This window comes from Cydia amplana, chromosome Z (genome assembly GCF_948474715.1).
Source record: "Cydia amplana chromosome Z, ilCydAmpl1.1, whole genome shotgun sequence".
NCBI classification, from domain to species: domain Eukaryota; kingdom Metazoa; phylum Arthropoda; class Insecta; order Lepidoptera; family Tortricidae; genus Cydia; species Cydia amplana.
Genome location: NC_086096.1, coordinates 32,723,396 through 32,744,547, shown reverse-complemented (window position 1 = coordinate 32,744,547; position 21,152 = coordinate 32,723,396).

The following is a 21,152-nucleotide window of genomic DNA, read 5'->3' as shown; positions in this document are numbered from 1 at the left end:
GGGGGGTGAGAAGGGATTTTAAGGCTACTGCTACAAAAATAATGTATTCCAATTTAAAATGGAGCTATACTAATACGCATAATAAAAAAAAATCGATCCAACAATCTTCCAAAATCACCTTTGTATGAAAACCCCTCTCACCCCAAATACGAGGCACTACGGGGTGAGGTGGGTTTTCCACTTCATCGTCAAAGTAATGAAATGGAACTACCCAAAATAAAATAAAAACAAATACAATCGTCCGGAACACTTATTATATACACCATTCAGTTTTCATATGTAAAAATAAAATGTTATCGAGGTTTGAATTTCAGTTTTGACCCTACTCACCCCATTTTACGGTACCTAATTTTTTGCGTGTGGTGATAAAGCCAACTTTATTATAGGCTTAGGCACCGACTGATAAGTGATTCCTGGATGTGGACAAGTTTAACTATAATTATGTTTATATCCGTACTTATAAGTAAGGTACCGTATTAGTTCAAAGGAACAGAACTAATCGCGATATGTAAAACTTAATGATAAGTAAACATACATTTTTATGTTGCTAAATAAGACAAAAGACAAAACTAACTAAGCCCGTTTTTGGTTGGCGCATCTTAAATAACATAACATGAACGTAATTTATTTTAAAAACACGTAATTCATGGTTACATTCAATAGATTATGGTTCTAAACTGCTCATTCGCTTCGCTTCACACTTTTCATCATTTTAGGAGATGAGTTCCGGGATAAAAAGTACATATCTTACACCTTATTGGCGTTTATAAACTACTGGCGACCCGCCCCGGCTTCGCACGGGTTAACAAATTATACATCAACCTTCCTCTTGAATTACGAATCACAGACAGCGGGAATCGACTTTGTTTTAATATTATGCAGTGATGCGCCAAATTTCATATAGGCAGTTCAGCAAAAGTCAAACATATTAGCTTTTATTATTTACTGTTTTAGTTGTGATTTAAAAACATACCTAATTCCTGCGTTGTACCTACGTGTAGCTATATATTTATCATTAGTTATGGCCTAATTAATGTTTCGAACACGTTGTTTCCGTGTCATTAAGCAAGTACCTATATACCTACATAGATAATAGGTATTTCGTAGAATTTGCGGCCCAAGTTTTCTTATAAGACTTCGGCAACTTTAGTATTTCGAAACGTCCACGGAATGACGGACCTATAAAAGTTGAATGAAGTCTGAAATATTATAAGTTTATTACTTTAGTATCTATTAATATCTGGGAGACCGAGCTTTGCTCGGAAAACATAAAAACTCAAAAATGAGTGTTTTCCCAGAGATAAGACCTAGCTAAATCGATTTTTCGCCCCCGAAAACCCCCATATGGCAAATTACATCGAAATCGTTAGAGCCGTTTCCGTGATCCCCGAAATATATCTAAAACTTTAAACGAGCAATTCTTGTATATAAATAAATAAACAAGAATTGGTCGTTTAAAGGTATAAGATTACCTATAAGTTGCCAACTCTGCAAAAAAGAGTAGCTCGTTGTAGACGCGTTGGCGAAGACTGATGAGCAAACTGGATAAACTGCCACATCCCGTCCTCAGCACAGACGGTTTAATTTCTGATAACTACTTACTCACTGCACGCTGAACTGCAAGAAGTACTTACAGGACAAAAGAACTGATTGATTAGCGGTTGGGGATCTAACACAACGTAGATTGAGTCTGGCGAACGAAAGTTAACCCTAATAAATCCAAGGCATTTTTATTTAAATACACGTACCCATGCTTACACTCTTACCTAGAAATAAAATAGCAGTAGAGAATTGCTATTCTCACTTCACTTAGGTACTTAACAGTATTATTCCCGTTCATACCATACAAAAAGTTTTGTTGAATAGGCTTTTTGGTTGGTATTTTACAGAGGATATATAGTCAATCATATTTTGAATAAGTAATTAATTTTGTCAGTAAAAACTAATTTAACGTAAGAATGATTTAAAACAAAAATAGGTATTTAGCTGCTATTGGGAAAATATTACTTAGTTCTAATAATTAAATAATATGTAACTATATAATTTTATCACAAATCGCGTTGTCAAGCGCGATTAAAACGAACGAACTTACTCGTAACTTGATTTAAACTATTTCAAGGGTTATTTATTAAGGCTTTATCTAATGGTTGTAGGTAACTATTTTTTGGTTATAATATATGTATGTTAAGATAGTCTGTGCTAAGTGTATCTTATGCTGCAAGACGTGTAACATGACCGTTGGACCGCAGCTCTTCGCGGCGTCCTGTGTGGTTCGAAACAAGGGGCGCGTGCCCTTTGTTTTGCATTAAGCTTTTGCGACCGCGCAATTGTTGATTAACGTCGCATATTTATATAAAGCCCTAACCGACATGTGTCATTGTTCTTCTGAAGCACATCCTTGTTCCTGGGGTGCGGTAAAGTGGGCCTTTTAAAGCGCTGTAGTGCTCTTTCAGTTTCGGGCCGGGACTTGCGGTCTGTGCGCACGCGCTTACGCCAATCCTTTGTTGCAAAACAAAGTGAACGCACCTGTCGCTCTTAAAAGCCTTTGGTCTTTAGCTTTGTCCAGTATACAACCAATGTTTTTTTATTGTACGAACATAAACTTATTATGTTACCTATGAGTACCAAAGAACCAGAGGGCCTCCCGCGAACACCGAAGTAGGTACGGGTATCTTTATCTTTTACTCCAATTATGATAGGTATAATTAGAGTGACAGAGAAAGATGCTCGCAAATTGCGAACTTCGGTGTTCGCGGTAGGCTATCTGCATGTTCTAAATACCTAAACGGTTATTTGATTAATTTCATCAATAACGAGGAAAAACTCTAAAAATTTACTTTATACTAATAAGTAGGTAAATACTTATACATATTTAGTATTTCAATACAGTGTTGATATGTATAGGCCTACCTACTGTTGATCTTTTTTTCTCTCGTTTCTTATTTAGATAATTAATAGATGCATAATTAGGTATACTTACCTGTAATAAAAACCTATGCATTTTCTTGACATTTCAACTACAACTCCTAAAGGCTTTAAGAAATTAATTATGACTCTTGGCCCAGGAAAGCATCCGTTGCTTTGTTTATGGCATGTGTATAGCGTGTCGAGGATATCGCAAGATTAGATTAGAGCGCGCCATATCTCTGCACGATTTACGCCTACGGGTGACCCTCCGCGGGCCGTATGGTCCAGGCTGAGCACCATTATAATACGGAATAATCGTCGATACCTTATCGCGTCCCCATGCAGGTGTCACCTCTCGCTCAGAAGACTCTCCGCACCTGGAATTCGAATTAGCGAAATCATATTTCATCGTACGTCATTAGCGGCGGTTGTAATTGTTGTAGGTTCGCTTCGCCTTTTGTTCCGTTCGGACTTCCCGGCGTGCTTTTAATTACCGCCGGCCGAATGCGTTAATGTAATCAAAGCTCGATACATCATACTCGCGCTATCTCCCCGCCTCGGCTTGATTAATAATTCTAATGAGCAGCGGTGCCTAAACGAGTTAATAAAACGTTCGTTTTTTACACCGCGGTGCCACTGGGAGCCGTAAACGGGCGCATCAATCACCGCTTTGTGCCTGCCGCCGAATTGCCTAATGATTGAGACTGCAGCGCTGCGCTGCCCCGCGCTGCCCGCGACACCGACACTTCAAACGGACGCACCTATCCCCAAGTGGTAATTGCCACAACCTAATTATTTTTAATCTACCTCCTGTATCAAAAGAGGAAAACGTGACGTAGCTCTAAAAAATCGTACTTTGTTAAATATATCCTTTACCATTGCCAAATTGCTTAAAATAAACCAGTAGCTTAGCCCGCGGCAAACTGAAGGAAAGAATTTAATCATAGCTACAAATAAATATATACCTACCGTCTCAATGGATGGTTTAAGTTTTAAATTGATATTCAAATTCAAATCAAATTGGCATTATGTTGCTGTAATCATACATTTGCGTAACGATAGTTAAAAAAATATATCAAAACGAAAACGTTAATTATTCACATTTTTAGAATACACACACCTACTTATTTAGAATACAATTGTAACTAAGGTGAAAAACAAAGGAGTTACTCTTAGATCGCCTTCAAAATGAGGATCAGGAAGGTACGTGACAAATGGCAAAGATTAGTGTGAATCACAACAGTTTATTCTGTAAAACTAGTGGGAACGGGCTTCGTCAAACACTATCAATCACGCAGCACCCGCCGCGGGCAGAATTGCTTTAATTTGATAAAACGCAATTAGCTACCAAAAAGAAATCTAATCTGTAGATGCTTACAGTTTTTTGGCCGGTGTAATATTTGGGATGTGTTCCACTTGTAGCTTATGAAAGTATTGTACATATATTATGTCGGTTTCATTGAGTATTATAATACTATGGGACTATTTGATGAATAGTAACTAAGGGCTCTGAGTAAAAATAATTGATACAATGGTAATTGCGATGTGTAAAAGTGCTTGCTAACGGTAGGTGTGCCATGTTTTGTTTTAAACGATTACAAAGACATTACATCTATCGAACTTATAACTATTTATGTACATTGAATAATTTTACGGTTTAGACTCACTTGTTGTTTTTTAAATTCGATTATTTATGTACATACATTTCTAGACTATATACTGAAAGGTACTATATTATAATGTATACCTATAGGTATATTTGTATTGTAATCTGGAGTAGGGGTCAATATTTACACCTAATGTTTCTATTCTATAAGTACTACATGAATTAGTTTAACGCAGGAGAATATCCAATCGTACTGTTTCACGACACGAGACGTCACTCTCACGTATTGTGTGCAATGCAAGGTAGCGGCGAGATTGGCAGCCCGAGCCAAGTGGAACGCCGCGGGGCTTAATGTGTAATTCTCCGCGCTACCAACAGGTGGCAGCAGTGCAGCCGCGGCGTTTCAAATCTGACAGACGCCATTGCCTTTACGTCAAAAAGCCGCGAATAAAATTAATGATGTTCGCGCCTTAATGACGTCTCACGACGCCGCTCCATTGTATCCGTAATACAACAATTATTAAGATCATTTATTAAGTTTATTGATCTTTTAACTTAATCTTTTATTTCGTAATTTAGTTCCATGTGAGCTGCGAAGTCTGAAAAAAATATCTCATATGCAGAGGCATTTTTTGGACTATTTTTGTCATTATACGGCGTGATGTGAGCGGGTCTTTGAATGTGGAAGCAATTACTGCCCCGCATGTGGTTTGATTATGTACGACGGTCCATTCCATCTAGCGGTGAGGCCATAAAACGCCGGTAAAAACATTACTAAAACCTTTGCCATTGGTAGTTTTTAAGCTTCCGTTGCTAAATTGAAGTTGATATTAAGAGCTATTCTTACAATTTAGGTAGGTAGGTGATTACTTTTTTACTTTTCTTATGAACATTAAGAGAATAAAACGTTGGACTGGACCTAATAATTTCGTTGGGAAGGAGAGACAGTTTGGTTAGGGACCGGGCCGAGAAGATAGGTTAGCTTTTAAGTATGTACCTACCTACGCGCTAGGTAGTGTGGCGGTTGCCAGCAGGCGCTGCTAATTACGAGTTAGTTGACAGTTAGCGTCCTTTGGCGCCGAAACTTGGGCGTCTTATCTCTAATAGCGGCACTTGCGATGTAGTTAAGTGCCGTTTCTACATGTTTATAGATATACCTACGTAACTTACCGGCGTTTTATGTAAGCGCAAGAAACTAGACACGATACTTACCTAGTTAAAAACGGAGACCAGTAGAGATCTACGATGCAGTGTTGGTCCAATTGACAATAATGTATCTGTTAGGATCACTGGGGAAATCCTCAAAATTCAAGACCAACTACGCGTAAGTTGACGTTGGTCTACAAATTGAGCCAAGCTCTTTTAGTACCTTTCTATTACCTCACAAGTTAAGTGGGGTAGGTAGGGGGAAATCAGAAGACTCGATGAAGCGATGTTGGTCTTTCAAATTTTAGTTATAATTTGCACTAATGAAACGAGAACGATTCATTGGTAGCATAAGGGTAAGGTTTACTGAGTAAATCATTATTAATGTATAGCGATATTAGATAGGAATTTTGAATGACGGTTGAATTTGTCTATTTTAGTTTTTTTTTATTGACGTTGAAAATTGGTTTGACGTAATGGGGATCTTGTGATAAATTGAAATCAATAAATAATATTCCGGAATGAACTTGAGAGTATTCCACAAAATGATTATAAATTAATATTTATAAATTACAGTTTCAATGTTCACAAAGTGAATCGCAATAGCGATATAAGCTGCTTATAGAGTATTACAAACTAATGTTCACCGCTCACAGACTCACGAGCAAATCACGAAACAAGCGCTCGTTGCAAACAAATTAAGACACGGAAAACACGTCCCGCAAAATTATATCTAACAACGGAAAATTAATACCGCAAAATAATTTTCACAACAAGGAATCGATTTCACAATAATTGTGAAGTTGTAATATCTCAGGATCATAGACATATTCATCGGTAATTCCTCGCGGGGCCACGACTGGAAACCGGCGCAATTAGATGCAATCGTGTCGGAATTATTGTAATAACCGAAAAGGATCGATGGTCTAACGATCGCTGATGGTCGATCGGCGCTGGCGATTGGCCGGACGCACGCCAATGCGCGCGCAGGCGGACGATAACGTAATTATACAACCCCGCGCTCTCGCTATTCGCCTCTATTTTCAGATTGATCTCGGGCTGAAGTCGGAGCCTTCGGGCACACGACTGACACGACAGGGTGTGCTTAAGTAGCTAATTTCGCTTATAAAACGGAATATATTTAAGCACATAGGTATGTTAAAAGATTTGAAAGCTCTGTTTGTATAAGTACCCTATTTTCGCCTTCTCATGATAAACAAATAAGCATGCAACTTGAATGATCAAATAATCTTATACCTTTAAACGAGCAATTCTTGTATATTTATCTACATATATATATTTCTTTTCTTTGTAACTCTAAACTCTAAATCTAAATCTTTGTAACACTTATATTTGGGAAATAAAAGGCTTTTATTATATACTTCGGGAATTTCGGAAACGGCTCAAACGATTTCGATGAAATTTGCTATAGGTATGGGAGTTTTCGGGGGCGAAAAATCGATCTAGCTAGGTCCTATCTCTGGAAAATCCTATCGCATTTTTGAGTTTTTATATGTTTTCCGAGCTTCGCAAAAAAATCAAAAACTCTGAGTTTGAATTGTTATTTTATATGTTTGATGTATTTGTTAACCAAGCAACGCGCTTATGCTATACAAGGTGCTTCCTGTAACAGGAGCAATAAATTAAACTAAAGGCTGTACTCCTCAAACTAACCAACATTTGTTCAGCAACTTTTAAAAATTATGAATTCTTTAGACTTCCTCTTTTTCATACAAAATAAATATTGCCTTCAATGTACGCTGACATCAGTGTGTTTGACGTTGCTTGTCACGCTTTAAACATAACAAAATTTGCAATACATTGCGTCTTAGAATAAACATAAAAGTATAATAAAAATCAAAACATGAGTTATTTTCAAAAGTTGCTGAACAAATGTTGGTCAGTTTGAGGAGTACAGCCAGGGCCGGATTAAGCATGTCGGGGCCCCTAGGCAGTGCAATGCTCGGGGCCCCCTTAGGCCCTTACAGTCAATTCTGCATACATAATGTTCATTTTTCAGTTCAGGGAAGTAAGTTTGTGGTTTTAATTTCAACCTTCAGGTGTCGGTTGAGCCGATCCGAACATGCCAAGCGATGTCTTTTTCGCTCTTATTGCGTGGACATAAAGCTTTTTTCTATCAGTTTTTGCCGATTCCTTTTTGCGTCAAGTGTGGGGAGAGCCCTTTTTTTCTCAATAGGTAGTTAAATATTGTGCGAGGCTGAACAGCGATTGTCCGACCATAATACCACACGCCGAGCCACATGATTAAAATTAACGTAATAATAAAGATATTCCATAGGTTTAAATTACTATTCATTCACCAGTCAAGTTAGCATGTAGGTACAGGGTCAACCAGAAAAGCAGCAAATAAACGCGAGCGCAGCGAGCGCGAATTTTTTTGTTAAAAAATTGTGAAAGCGTGTTAAAAAGGCCGGGCCGGGCCTAAAAATCCGAAGTTCCACAGTGAGCAGAGCTTTCATGCGAGGTCAAAGCCGTGCTTCAGGATAAGCTCAGCTAGAGCACAGACGCCAACCAATGTCAATTGTATTAAAAAGCGAGACCGCAGGCCGAGCTTGGCGCAGCGAGGCCAAAGGCTAAGCTGAAGAAGAGGAGATTTGAAAGACAAAGCAAAAATGGAGGTAAAAAGTGAGGCTGAAAGTCGAGCTCAGCAATCTCCACATTACTTAACAAGCCCGAAGCGTACTTATAACCAGCGAGGTGAGCTTTCATGCGAGGCAAAAGGCCAAGCTTCTTAAATCAATGTTTATATTTGTTAAAAAACGACGCCGAAGGTCGACCTGTAAGAAAGCAGCGCTCTGACACGAACCAATCGTCAAATGTTACTCGACAATAATATGTGCAAGAGTTACTCGGAGATGAGGTATTAGGCCCTCGTGAGCCTGAAAATCGAGCTCGATATTACAGACTTTAAATCTATAAAATAACATAATTTACATAATCATCTAATGATTGTGTATCTGAGAAACTAATAATGGACATTAAGTAGGTATTAGGTATAAATATTTAGGTATAATTAAAACAATATTTATGAATTTTGGCCATATGAAACAAATATTGTTTTTGGCGCGCGCGGGGCCGCCGGGGCCCCCTAGCCGAGGCGGGGCCCCCTAGCCGAGGCGGGGCCCATAGGCAGTTGCCTACTCTGACTTAGGGTTAATCCGGCCCTGAGTACAGCCTACAGTTTAATTTATTTCTCCTGTTACAGGAAGCACCCTGTATACGTATTTATATTAAGACTTGAAAATATAAGAGTAGCTTTGACGTGTGGAGCTTAATAACGTTTAAATTGGTATAGGCAACTAAAACCGCTCCGATTATAAAATATTTAATGTAAAGTTATATTGAGCACTCAAATAGTCAAAGCCAGTGTCCATGAGTTAACATGTTTTGATTTGTTTTATGCTCTGATTTTTAGGAATATAGTTTAGTTTAGTTTAGTTTATTTATTTCATAATGATAAATTACAGTATAAATTATTCTTGCGCTAATCTATATGAATTTACATTATGGTCGTCAATAATTTAGCATGCAAACGTATAATTATAAAATGTCAACAATGATAATCAAAAAACAATACAAACAACATAACTATGTACATACTTCTGTACTTTACTAGTAAGAATATTTAGCTTGAACCGCATTCGTGATGGTGGCACTCTTGTCAATAAAAACTATACCTCGCAGTGTGATGTATTACAACTAGCTTATTACTTATTAGGTACACATTATATGTAAGTATTATGTAGGTTATAGGTAAATAGATATACTAAAATAGACAAAGAATATGCTTATAGTTATTACGCATAGATACGGCAATTACCCTGCTGTCAGCCTTCGACCACATGTTAGCTAAAAGCTGACACAAAGATACCTAGAGTGTGTAATTGGCACAATTATCCGTAGAACGCATTGCAGGTATCGTGGTCACGTAGACGACTCCGTCCATTACAGCTACGTGCCTTAAACTTCAGGCCATGTACTTCCGTCGGTCACCTAGCGTTCACCGAACACGACCAGCGCAGTGTGGTCTGTGATTGCTCATAGGTCTTATGGAGCTTGAGTTCGCTGTACCGTTTTTAAAGAGGCCGCTCGCGATAGGAACATCAGTTCAGCAAAGCCTAGCACATTATAGACTACATGTGTATTGTGAATTCAATGGGCAGTTTTGTATGATGATGGTATTGTTATGTCTATTAAGTTCAGCCTTCAGTCCTACTTAAATATTTATAAATAAATGTTATTATTATAATTATTATTTGTTATGCAGGCAGGCAGTTGCAGTAACTGATAATCTGCACTTATCCAAGATCCGCAGTTAACTCAACATATTGAGTTAGCAGTAGTAGTAGTTTAGGTTCTCAAAAGAGATCCCATAATTATGCTAACTTAAACAAAGTTCCCTATCCTTTTATAGTTAGGATTTCCACAAGACCCCTTTCACTTCTAATAATACAGACTAAATATACTTGAATATCGCAAAGCATAGCTCAAGCCAGGTTTCATAAATGCATAAGCTGTGCGACTCAGCCGCAATGCCATTTCGTCTCTTTTCGCAATACATATTATAATAATTGCCTGCGGTTTCCACCCCTAAATGCTTAACGATACGTGCGTTTTGTCACTGAGCGTTGCGAACTAACAAGGCCTATAATAATGTATAATTTATTTTATAATACTTGTCATTTAATTTTGAACTTCCTTGAATTAATGCGGTTTCCGTGGCCCCAGGCATCAGGCGCACGGGTATAAGATGCGGCTGTCGCGACGCGAGCGCCGGGCCTGATACCCAGTTCCCACCGCGTATCGATCGTAAAAGAAACTTCGGCAATGCCATAACCATAACAGTGCAAGTCGGATCTCAGATGACGTTTAATTGTTACGGTTTTTGAGGTCAGATATTCTGGTTTATCTGTCGAAAGCTCGCCTGATAGGCAGGCTATGTGCGAGTCCGGCGCGGGCACAGCGGCGTGGGCGGCTACATGTACAAATCATTTGTTCCGATGACGACCGGTGCGGTTTATAATAAAATCCATTTACTGTGTGCGACAACAAACTCGATCCGCCTGAGTCATGCGTCCATACCTCCGGACCTTCAATGAAAAGGTGTCATGGGATAGCTTTTTGTGTCCATAATTCGAACGTTCGATTCAGAAAACTTAAACGACTTATGGCACCTTCGCCAAGGTAAATGAAGCTGTTAAGGTTTGCGAGTTCTATGTAAACAATTGACGACATTGTTATCCAAAATTGCCCCTCGTTTCTGTATATGTAAAAAAACAAACTAAGTTTAAGGAGACAATTGAGGCTCGACATGAAACTATACAATCACTGTGACAGTAAAGTGTGCTGCATCTATACCTGATGCATGTTTTCAGCAGTTTCTCCTTTATTCCGTACTTTTGTAAACAAAGAGGGTTACACACTTTAATAGCCGTTTACACTTATGGTGCAGTAGGAACAGAAAACGGAGTTTAAAAAAAGTCGTAGCGCTTTTTTGAATCACAATACGCCTGCCATATATTTAACTTGCAATCTCGAGGCCTATATAAATTCGAATCCTGAGTTTCTGACTTTCACTCGATAGAAAAATAATCACGAACATAGGTCTAGAATGCACTTAAAAAAAATGTAACATGTAAATAGGTATGCCCAAAAGCTGAAAATATGAAAAATGCTTCTTTAGGGCCTGATTCGGATTTTGAAATAGACATCTGTTAGATATCTTTTAGACATCGCCAAGATACGATAACGATATGTTTAAGATCTAACCTGTCAAATTTGACATTTGCGCGATTCTGGAGATGCTCTTGAACGATTTCCACAAGATATGGCTTAGAGATCCAATTCACATCTAATAGATATCTAACTCTATCTAACGTAAAAGTGACATTGGTTGTTCGAATTGTGATGCAAAAGAGAACTAGTTGAAATCTAAACTGTTAACGTATCTAGAATGGATCTAGTACGTGTCGTCTCTTGTGATTATCTTGAAGTTCGAATACGGCAGTAATACCTAATCGGCAATATCATGTTTAAGGGAAATTATCCTTTACATTTTTTATTTAAACGTCCAAAAATTAAAATTAAGAAACATGATATCCGCACTCCCACGCACGCGCTTCCATCTCGCTCACGCTTATACTCAGTGAGAGTGAGAGAAGAACACGAACTTACTGTAGTGGGCCTTAACCATTTATTTACTTATCAATTGAAACTAAATTATGTATAGTGTTTAATTAAAATTACATACTAAATAAAAAAACATAGGTAATTGTAACTGTAATATTTGATATGAAATTCGATGTCACTTATATACATACAGTAGAAAACCTTAGGCTCTAGCTTTGCCAAATGTAGTATGGGTACTTAATCTATTAGTGAATATAGAACCAGTAGCTGTTGCGACTTAAAAGCGTTTTCTTGACCGTGCTCACCCACGGGAAATAATTGGCGTTTGAAAAAATACAGGAAGTCATTAGTGGCAAAACGGGTGGCATCTATTTCACGAGTACGTTGGAATGATTCCACGCCGGGCTCCGCACACACCGACGCGCACGAACGAGCGAGCGAGCGAAGCGAAGTTATAACATTCAACATGGAACACACGGCTGCCTAGGTGCACTTCCCCCGGCATATTTATGGTTTTTAATTGAGCCATCAGAGGATAGTTTGTTACACAATCATTTTAGTAAATAAGTTATAATTTAAATTAAATTGGGTATTGGAAGGGGCAGACCTCGGCGGACTTTCTCCGATCAGATCGGGGAAATCCTGAAGAAAGGCCAGGCCAAGAGCATCCTAAACTGGCGAGCGAGTATGAGGAATGTTATGAAAGTAACGGAAGCGAAAGAGGTATGTCAGGATCGTAACAAGTGGAAATCCGTGGTCTCTCTCTGCCTACCCCTCCGGGAAATAGGCGTGATTATATGTATGTATGTATGTAAATTGGGTAAACATGTAGTTGAGATCGTTATGTTTTAGTCATTACATTATGGGCAGGCTCGATCAAGGGGTTATGGCGCTAGAAGAGCCGAGAAGGCCAAAATGTTATGTGTAGGCTCCTGCTAGATATTCTGGTCATCTAGTTTGTAAGAAAGTATGGTCGAGTTTGGTAACATATGAAATAGCTCGGTTTACACATTTATAATATTGTTTTTTAATTTAGAGTCTGTGCAGAAAGAGAAGAGTCGTGGAATGTATGGGGCCCAATAGATTTCACGACTCTTCTCTTTCCGCACAGACCAGTGGTGGGCAAACTTTTTTCATGGGGGGCCAGAAAGCTTGAGAAATTTCAGAGGAGGGCCAGAATTGCAGCAAAACTGGAAATTTTAAAATTTTACGGTTTTATATAAAAGTGCAATTATGCTACAATTCCGGCCTTCCTCTTGATACTTCTCAAACCTTTTATTTACAGCCAAAAAAATACAAAATTATAAATATTTATAATTTCAATGATCCGCGGCGGGCCGGATAAAATGGATTCGCGGGCCGGAGTTGGCCCGCGGGCCGTACTTTGCCCACCACTGGCACAGACTCTACCATTTTAAAATAATTTGCATTGCAAGATAGAAACAAAATAAAATAAAGATAATATAGGTAGGACCTTTTATAAGATAGATTGCAGCATACCACAGGTACAGTTTATTTTAATTAATTGAAGAGTTACAATAACTCCCATGACAAAGGCGCCTGACATATTATAACGGTGTGAGTGGTAGCCGGGGAATTAGATAGTCGCCGCTAATAAGCAATGCGTCCTCGCAATTTGACATTTCAGACATTTTAATTCACTTTTAATTTGCCTTATGAATAGCGCTTTTACGCGGTTTGTACATCATTTTGTGTTCATTAATATAAATTTAATGTCCCTCGTTATATGTGGGCAGTCAGTGAGAAGGCCGTTAGCGATCTATGACATCTATTGTTGACTGTTTTTGTGTTGTGCTTAGAGTGGATGTCGATAGATGCTAGCTGAATGAAAAACATTTAGATATATCATTGTATAAATAATACAGTCATTTGTAGCGGTCACGGTGCGAAGCACAGAGGAACATTAACTTATTTAGTTCAGCTTACATTATCATACCGTTCTAAAAGCAATCAAATTCGTTTGCTTATAAAATACCAAAACCAGTTCGAGCAACTCTAGCGCGTGTACACATTTGATAATGGTCGCATTAAAGATTGTTTATGCAACGGGTCTGTTACGTAGGAAGAGGTGCACAAACTGCGTCATAAATCGGGTACCTATTTCTGAACGACACCCATAAAACCTTTATGATTAGTCAAACTGCTAGCGTGGACGATTCATTATAGGCCATTATACGTCGTGTTTATCGACTTACTCTCTACAAGCCAATAAAATAACGAACGACCGAGATAAGAGCCGGACAGTCCTCTAATCTCCGGAACAAGGGTCACTAATTCGATTGTGGTTTTGGTCGAGGCTTTTTTGGGGTTTACGACACAAATTGAAGTGTTAAAAAAACTACAAATTGGCTTTTTCGAGGGCCATTCATTAGTTGAACGCTGAATGGCGATGGTTGTCTCGTTTTCGCTCAATTAGTTAACCGGGAACTCGGGCGGTCGCACACGGCGCGACGGCTCGTCACGATAATGCCGTGTCCTTATGTATTACCATCAATGTTAGATAGCGCCTTCAATCCTGTGCACTATCTCGACTGCGGACGCGCGTACAATAGGACAGCGCATTTGCTAAGTGGTTTATATTTTATGCGCCGGGCCGTTCCGGGTGAGAACCAGCTGTTGTAGATCCCTGTGCTTGTGGACATACAGCCATTAAGGATGAGACATCATTCCATTAAGGATACGTAGTAGGTCCATTGAATTTTTTAATTATTACGTACCTACAAATATCAATTCAGTGAGAAGACGATCAATATGTAACACCTACCTATCTACTTTTGTCACATAACGGACAAATGTCGTAAGTTAGAACTCGTATCTGCTAGTTAAAATTAAATTAAAATAATTTGATGCCCAACTTACTTCTAAACTGTGTACTTTTCTGACTGTAATAATTGCCAATTCTGAGTTGTTAACAGGTAGGTATTAATTATGTACGAAAATTAGTTTCCAATTGTCCACCACATGACGAAGATAGTTGGAGGCCCGGGGAAGGACATCGGATAGGTTTTATCAATCATCATCATCATTACACGCAGACGAATTCGCGGGCAGAAGCTAGTAATATATAATTATAAGTGTGTATGAATCATCAATCTGAAAATCATGTCTGAAAGTTTCCAAAATTGCAAAATGGAAAAACTTCGGAAACTTCTCATATTTTTTTGTATGTGTCACTAAGAAGCTTGATCCTTAGTGGGTCTTAAATAAATGAAATTTTATTTTAATTTCATTTAATATATATATATATTTTATATGAAGATCAAACAATTTTATTTGAACAATGAAGTATGTTCCAGTGAAACTTTCCTGAAATTTCCGAGAACTTTTCCAACTTCGGAGGAGAGGTCGATATGTAAACCAGGTGTAGAAAATATGTATTGTACTTACGTTAAAATAAAGGATCATCAATTCATCCAGATATGAATTTTAGTCATACTATTCGAGATCGAGATTAGAGATATATATAACGAGGAAAATAAAAGTACCTAGTTTCATTGTGGAAATGTGGAAACATACTAATAAAAAATATATTGAACACAGCAGCTGTTACGTTTTCATACAAAAATACCGTTTTTCATCCCCTCACTACGTTCTCTGTTCAATCATAATTAGAGTAGCAACCGTCAAGAACAACGAGTATTTGTAACCAGGACGTAATTTAGTTAAGTAAATAAAAATTTAGGTAGCAATAATAGGTATACCTACCTACAGGTGTTATACATATCATTTGGCCAAATAAAAGCTCTATTTTTAATTGTATATTATTTTAGTTAAACCATTACCTATTAACATTATTTGTAATGTACCTACCTTAATAAAAATAATTCTAAAATAAGACCATATTGGTGTAAAATAAAATTAAACATTATTTATTTTATTATTCGTTTGAAATTGTATTGTTAATATACTCTCGCACTAGCCACAGGACAGATCCATTAATTTCCATTTAGAACCTCACAATATGTTAAATTGAACACATTTGGCGTATCACGAGTATAGTTAAAAGCTGTATAATGGCGTTATCTCAGGGCCGGCACTAAATTGGGATGTCTCCGCGAGGTGTGGCACTCTTATCAGTTTTGTCATGTTCATCTTGAGTTGTGTTAGGCTTTAGCGGGCATATTTACGTGGAGCCAGGCCGGGCGGCCTACGCTACACGCGACAATGTCGGAAACTTATGGCCTACGTGCGCCAACCGAGGAATGCTGCCCCGTGCGCCATGTTGCCGAGAAAATCCTCAAATAGCGAAATTATTACGCCCCGACGACGCTGACACGGGAAAATCTGATATTTATTGTGGAATCGAGTTTGTTTATTTATGGAAGTAATGGAGTGGAAGGATAAACGGCGCGGCCGGCGATCGATCGCGCTAAGCGACAACCCTTGCCGGACGCATCGGATTGATAAAGCGTTTTTTTGATACTTTTTCTCGTTTTTTTACTGCTTATTGTCCGTGGTCCATTGATAAACCGGACAGGTATACGTACTCAGACCGGCGCCAACATTCCTCGCCCCGACATCACACTTACTCGTGCTGTATAAAAAGGGGCACATTTTTTTATATTGGCTCTTTTTAGCCTTATTTGCCTCCCTTTGTATCCGTCGTGGTTGTTTATTTTGGTTATTAGCGCGGCTGTAGGAAGTGGATGTGATAAACCTATTGGGCCTAAGCGTTTTATTGTACCAATTTTCAATGTCCGTTTTATTTCACATGGAACGATATTGTAGTGTCGCAAGAATGACGAGGCACTTATTTGCTTAAAGGTAGACATCATATCCATTAGCACCTCACTCAAATAGGATCTTCTTGCACTAACTTCTCGTGAGCGTGAAATGTGAATCTTGCATAATATGTACTCGTAGCTCAATTAATAATTTTAGTAAACAATATTAATATAATGCCACGAAAAAGTGAGTTGACACTATTGAGTGTGTTAAATTAAGCGCGCGTTTAACAATTGTTAGACAATCGAATTACCTAGGTGTCAAACATTGTTTTACGCGGTAAACGCAGCGGTAACCGCAGCAATGCGTCAAACACACAAAATAAAAGTCTTTATAGTTATGTGTTAGGAGTATCCTTGTTTATTGCGTGAAACGCGTCCGTTCGACGCAAGCCGTTAGGGTCTCCCCACACCAATCGACGCGGAATCGGCAATAGCCGATATAGTGGACCGGCCGCCCAGGCTTTAGGTTGGTTTTCGCTCATGTCGTCTCGGATATGGGTGAATATGGTATCGATGCATTCAGTGTAATGCCCTGAACACAAATATATGAGATGACAAGCGCGAAAGTGGTGGGGGTAGTTGCTGTGACGTCATACAGTCGGCAGTACAAACTTTTATTTTATTTTCTTTTAAACGTACCATGTGGGGTACCACATGAAAGGGCTTTATGAGTAGATCACGTATATATAGCATACTGTAACTTTTTCTATTGAAGTATTCTTGGTCTAACAAATTATTAGCAACAACATAAAAAATCTAAAATGCAAGTTGGGGATAAGTACAACTTTAAATAGAAATGCGTGGTGCTAGATAGACCCTAAATCGAGTAGACGGAGCTCAAAACTTCTAAATCCTACTAACAATCAGTATTTGTCGAAAATCCCGTGTTAACATAAAATGTAGATATTGACCCAAACACACTTGCGTAAATAAAAGCAGTGTAATCGATTCTGAATTAAATAGGTAAGTAATTATAATTAATTAATTACGAGTACATTGATTACAAAAAGTTAATTAAAATATTACTTTACCTACTTTACCTACTTATTAATTGTATTATGTTATATCTTAGTAAAAAAAAGCCTTACAAAGTAAAGGATTTACGTCAATGCAATTAACATCCGAAAATCGTTTCATTCGGTATGAGTCGCCACGATTTTATGAATGGGAGAATGCCCTTCGGCATGAGAAGTGTGGCGGACTGGCGGTAGGTCGCATTAGGAACGATTTAGCGAAGGCTGCACCGCCTCGGCGCGACCGTAATCACGCCAGCGGTGCCTTTGCGACCTCGTCCTAATAGCTACGTTTAGACCTAGTGCAATTTTGATTTATTTAACGAAAAGATCATTTCCGGTTCTAAATGACATATTAGCGTTCATTCACTCTTTTTTGCAGGATCGTCCCGTCAAGAGTTCTTCCGAATGAGAGTGATACACGTTTTTTTTGTGGTCACTTAATAATGGTCAACGATCAATCAGTCAACGAACAATGTTCGTAAAATTGAACTATGTAATTGGATTTGTAATTTTGTACGAGTTAATAAATATAGGTATGTTTTGGGGAACGTGGTGTGGGTGAATTAGAACTTAAAACACTTAAGGCCACTTTCACCAATCACTAACCCGGGGTTGACCGGTTAAACTTGGAGTTACCATGGTTACTAGTATAATTTGACACTGAGTTAACGGTTTAACCGTTCAACCCCGGGTTAGTGGGATGGTGCAAGTGGCACTAAGCAATTTCACTTTTATACGGAGCTGTGTAATAGTAAATTTTATAAGTTTATACGAACAATTTAATTTTTGATACAAGCTTTAAATAATATTGCATTTGCACCCAAACTTACAGAGGTATGTGAATTTTCAGCTCAAGCGAATAATGGGGCAGTGGGGTGGGTCTAATTTAGCCTGCAAGATTTGATTACAAACATATTATGTACCTACAGACAACAGGACAGGAGAAACCAAATAAAAGCTTATAAAAAGAAATTCATTATGTAGGTGCGCTGGTTCGTAATTATGAACTTATAAAGTGTCATTCTATGGAACTTGCTAACTATGTAAACAAAAGTCACTCGCTAGTAAAATGTCATTCAGAGATAATTTCAATATGGCGGTTTGTTTACATTACATAGCAAGTTCCATATAATTAATTGAAAAACCATTTAATTTAGTCATCATTTTGACGTGATAACGTCTTATAAATCGATGAACACCGGTAGCATGCACAAAAAAGTGTCACATTGTGGACAGATCTCCATGGTAACGTATATAAGTATGCAATTTTTCATCAATGTTTTATTATATGACGTTATCACGCAAAATTATCGTCCGTAAACCGACTTTGCATACCTACAACCATTTTTTTTGTGAGCTCTCGACAGTCACGTACCCTACATATTACCCTATTATTATTATATTATTATATTATATTAGTCGTATACCTACATATTATGGTCACAATCGTTTTTAGTGGAGCTCGTGTTAGATGTTCCTGAGATGTGCCTACAACAAACATTTGGAGAGGTTTGTTTGAGCTGCCGATAAATCGGTAGGTCTTATTTGCACTGCCCCGAATTCCTGCAATTTGGCATGGCGTCGTAGTATTTCGAAACAAACTGTATAAAATGATATGTTTAATGCAATAGCAAATATTTGATGTTTATTTTGTACCGCGAAAGTAAACGCGTTGACGCCACCTAAGTTTTTTCTTAAAAACAGAAAAAACCCTGTGAGACAGAGCAGTGAAATACTAATGACCCACTGCTGGAAAAGGGTCTCTCAAAAGAGGGCTTGGGCTATCGTCCCAATACTACCGATGCTAATATACCTACCTACAATTTTTTAAATTCAAATTTTAAGAAAGTGACCATCATATACTACGAGTAAATGTTGAAAACGACCGTACCAACTCTCAATGTTAAGTTCGACAGACAGTAAGACAATGGTTTGAGCCATTAACTAAATACAAGTTTCATAAGACACCTCTGTGTCACCAAAAATATTTGATTTTGAATTATCCATATCTCCACTTAACAATGCTGTGTGCTTGTGATGTCATTCAGCTTCGAGCAGGTGTCATTAAGTACCTTCAGCTCGAACTTTCTTCAATTCCAGTATTATCCGCGACATAGATCTTTAAGCTTATCAGTATAGAGTATAGAATAGCTCGAGTCCCAGATCGTTAAGTGCAAATGAATGTTGTCAAGCCTTATCTGCGTCCCGTCTTGTGTAAGCTCGACCGGTCCCGCCTGGGCATACCTACATTTGTATGTGTTCTTTTCGTGTATCGAACTAGGAGACTTAGAATATCCACCAATTCGTATAACTGTGTATGTTACATTACAGAAATGGGTGCTTCGTTTTGGTATAGGTAACTGTGTTAAGGCATGGTAAGTAGCACCAAGTTTAAGTGATAATTGTTTTTTAATGAAGATGTATGGTATGGGGTCATACCTACTATGCATATAATTCATGATTTTAAATGGGTAAAGAAATAACTGTAAGTCACAATAAACGAAATAGACGCAGATTCATTGACAAACGGTTTATTTAATAGGCTACCTGCAGTAAAATAAAATAGAATACAATTAAATTCATGAAAAAAAAAACAGCAGTTAAAGATAAATTGTAATGGGAAATATTCGGAAGCGTTTCCAGTTAATACAATAACTACAAGTAAGAATTAATCGCTGTGTTTGAACATGAACAAAATTAGTCGTAAGGCGCCAAACCGATTAGTCCCGGCGATCACTTTCTGATTAATTTGTTAAAAGGCCAATAACGACTTTAATTAACCAATTAGCATATCCAAGTGTTGTGTCGACTAGCAGTATATCCGACAGCGATACGACAATCAATGAAAAACTACACATCGACACCAACTGAAACAAATGTTTACCAGGTCGAACGAAAGCGATCCCTGCTCACATACCATCACGCTTTCTGAATCAAAGATTCTCACAGAACCAAGCATTTAATTATACGAATGGTTATAATATGATACAAACGATTTATTTCCCATGTAAGCACGTCACGTACGATCTAAATGATCGGTCATGGCCGAAAATACACCGCGATCGCCCCTATTAGCCTACGATCGAATGAATTGATCCAAATCGTATGAAATCGATTCGTATCGTGGATAAACACTACAATCAAGGAGACTTGCATCTGTTAGATATGCAATCGGCGTCAGCCACTAAAATAATATGACACAGCCGTTTCTATATCTTTTCACATACCCAAAAAGAAACCCATTGATATAGCTATACAATTATCGTGCGGTACGGTGGGCAGAAAACCTACGCCACAATATTAAAACGCTTATTATTTATTGTTTAGACTATAAATAAATATTATAACTCTAATAACATCGCAGCCTTGAATTTATAAGGAAATACGTTTCTTTACATACATTTAACGTATTGTAATAAATTACTTTTTAGTCTAATTTTATAATATGATAATACTTACTCGAAGCCTGGTATAACTTTGTTGATGAAAAGTCGGAACACGAAAAATTTCTCGGATTAAAATTATAAAAACGCCAATATACAATTTTCAAAATACCGGCATTCCTAAAATACAAATCAC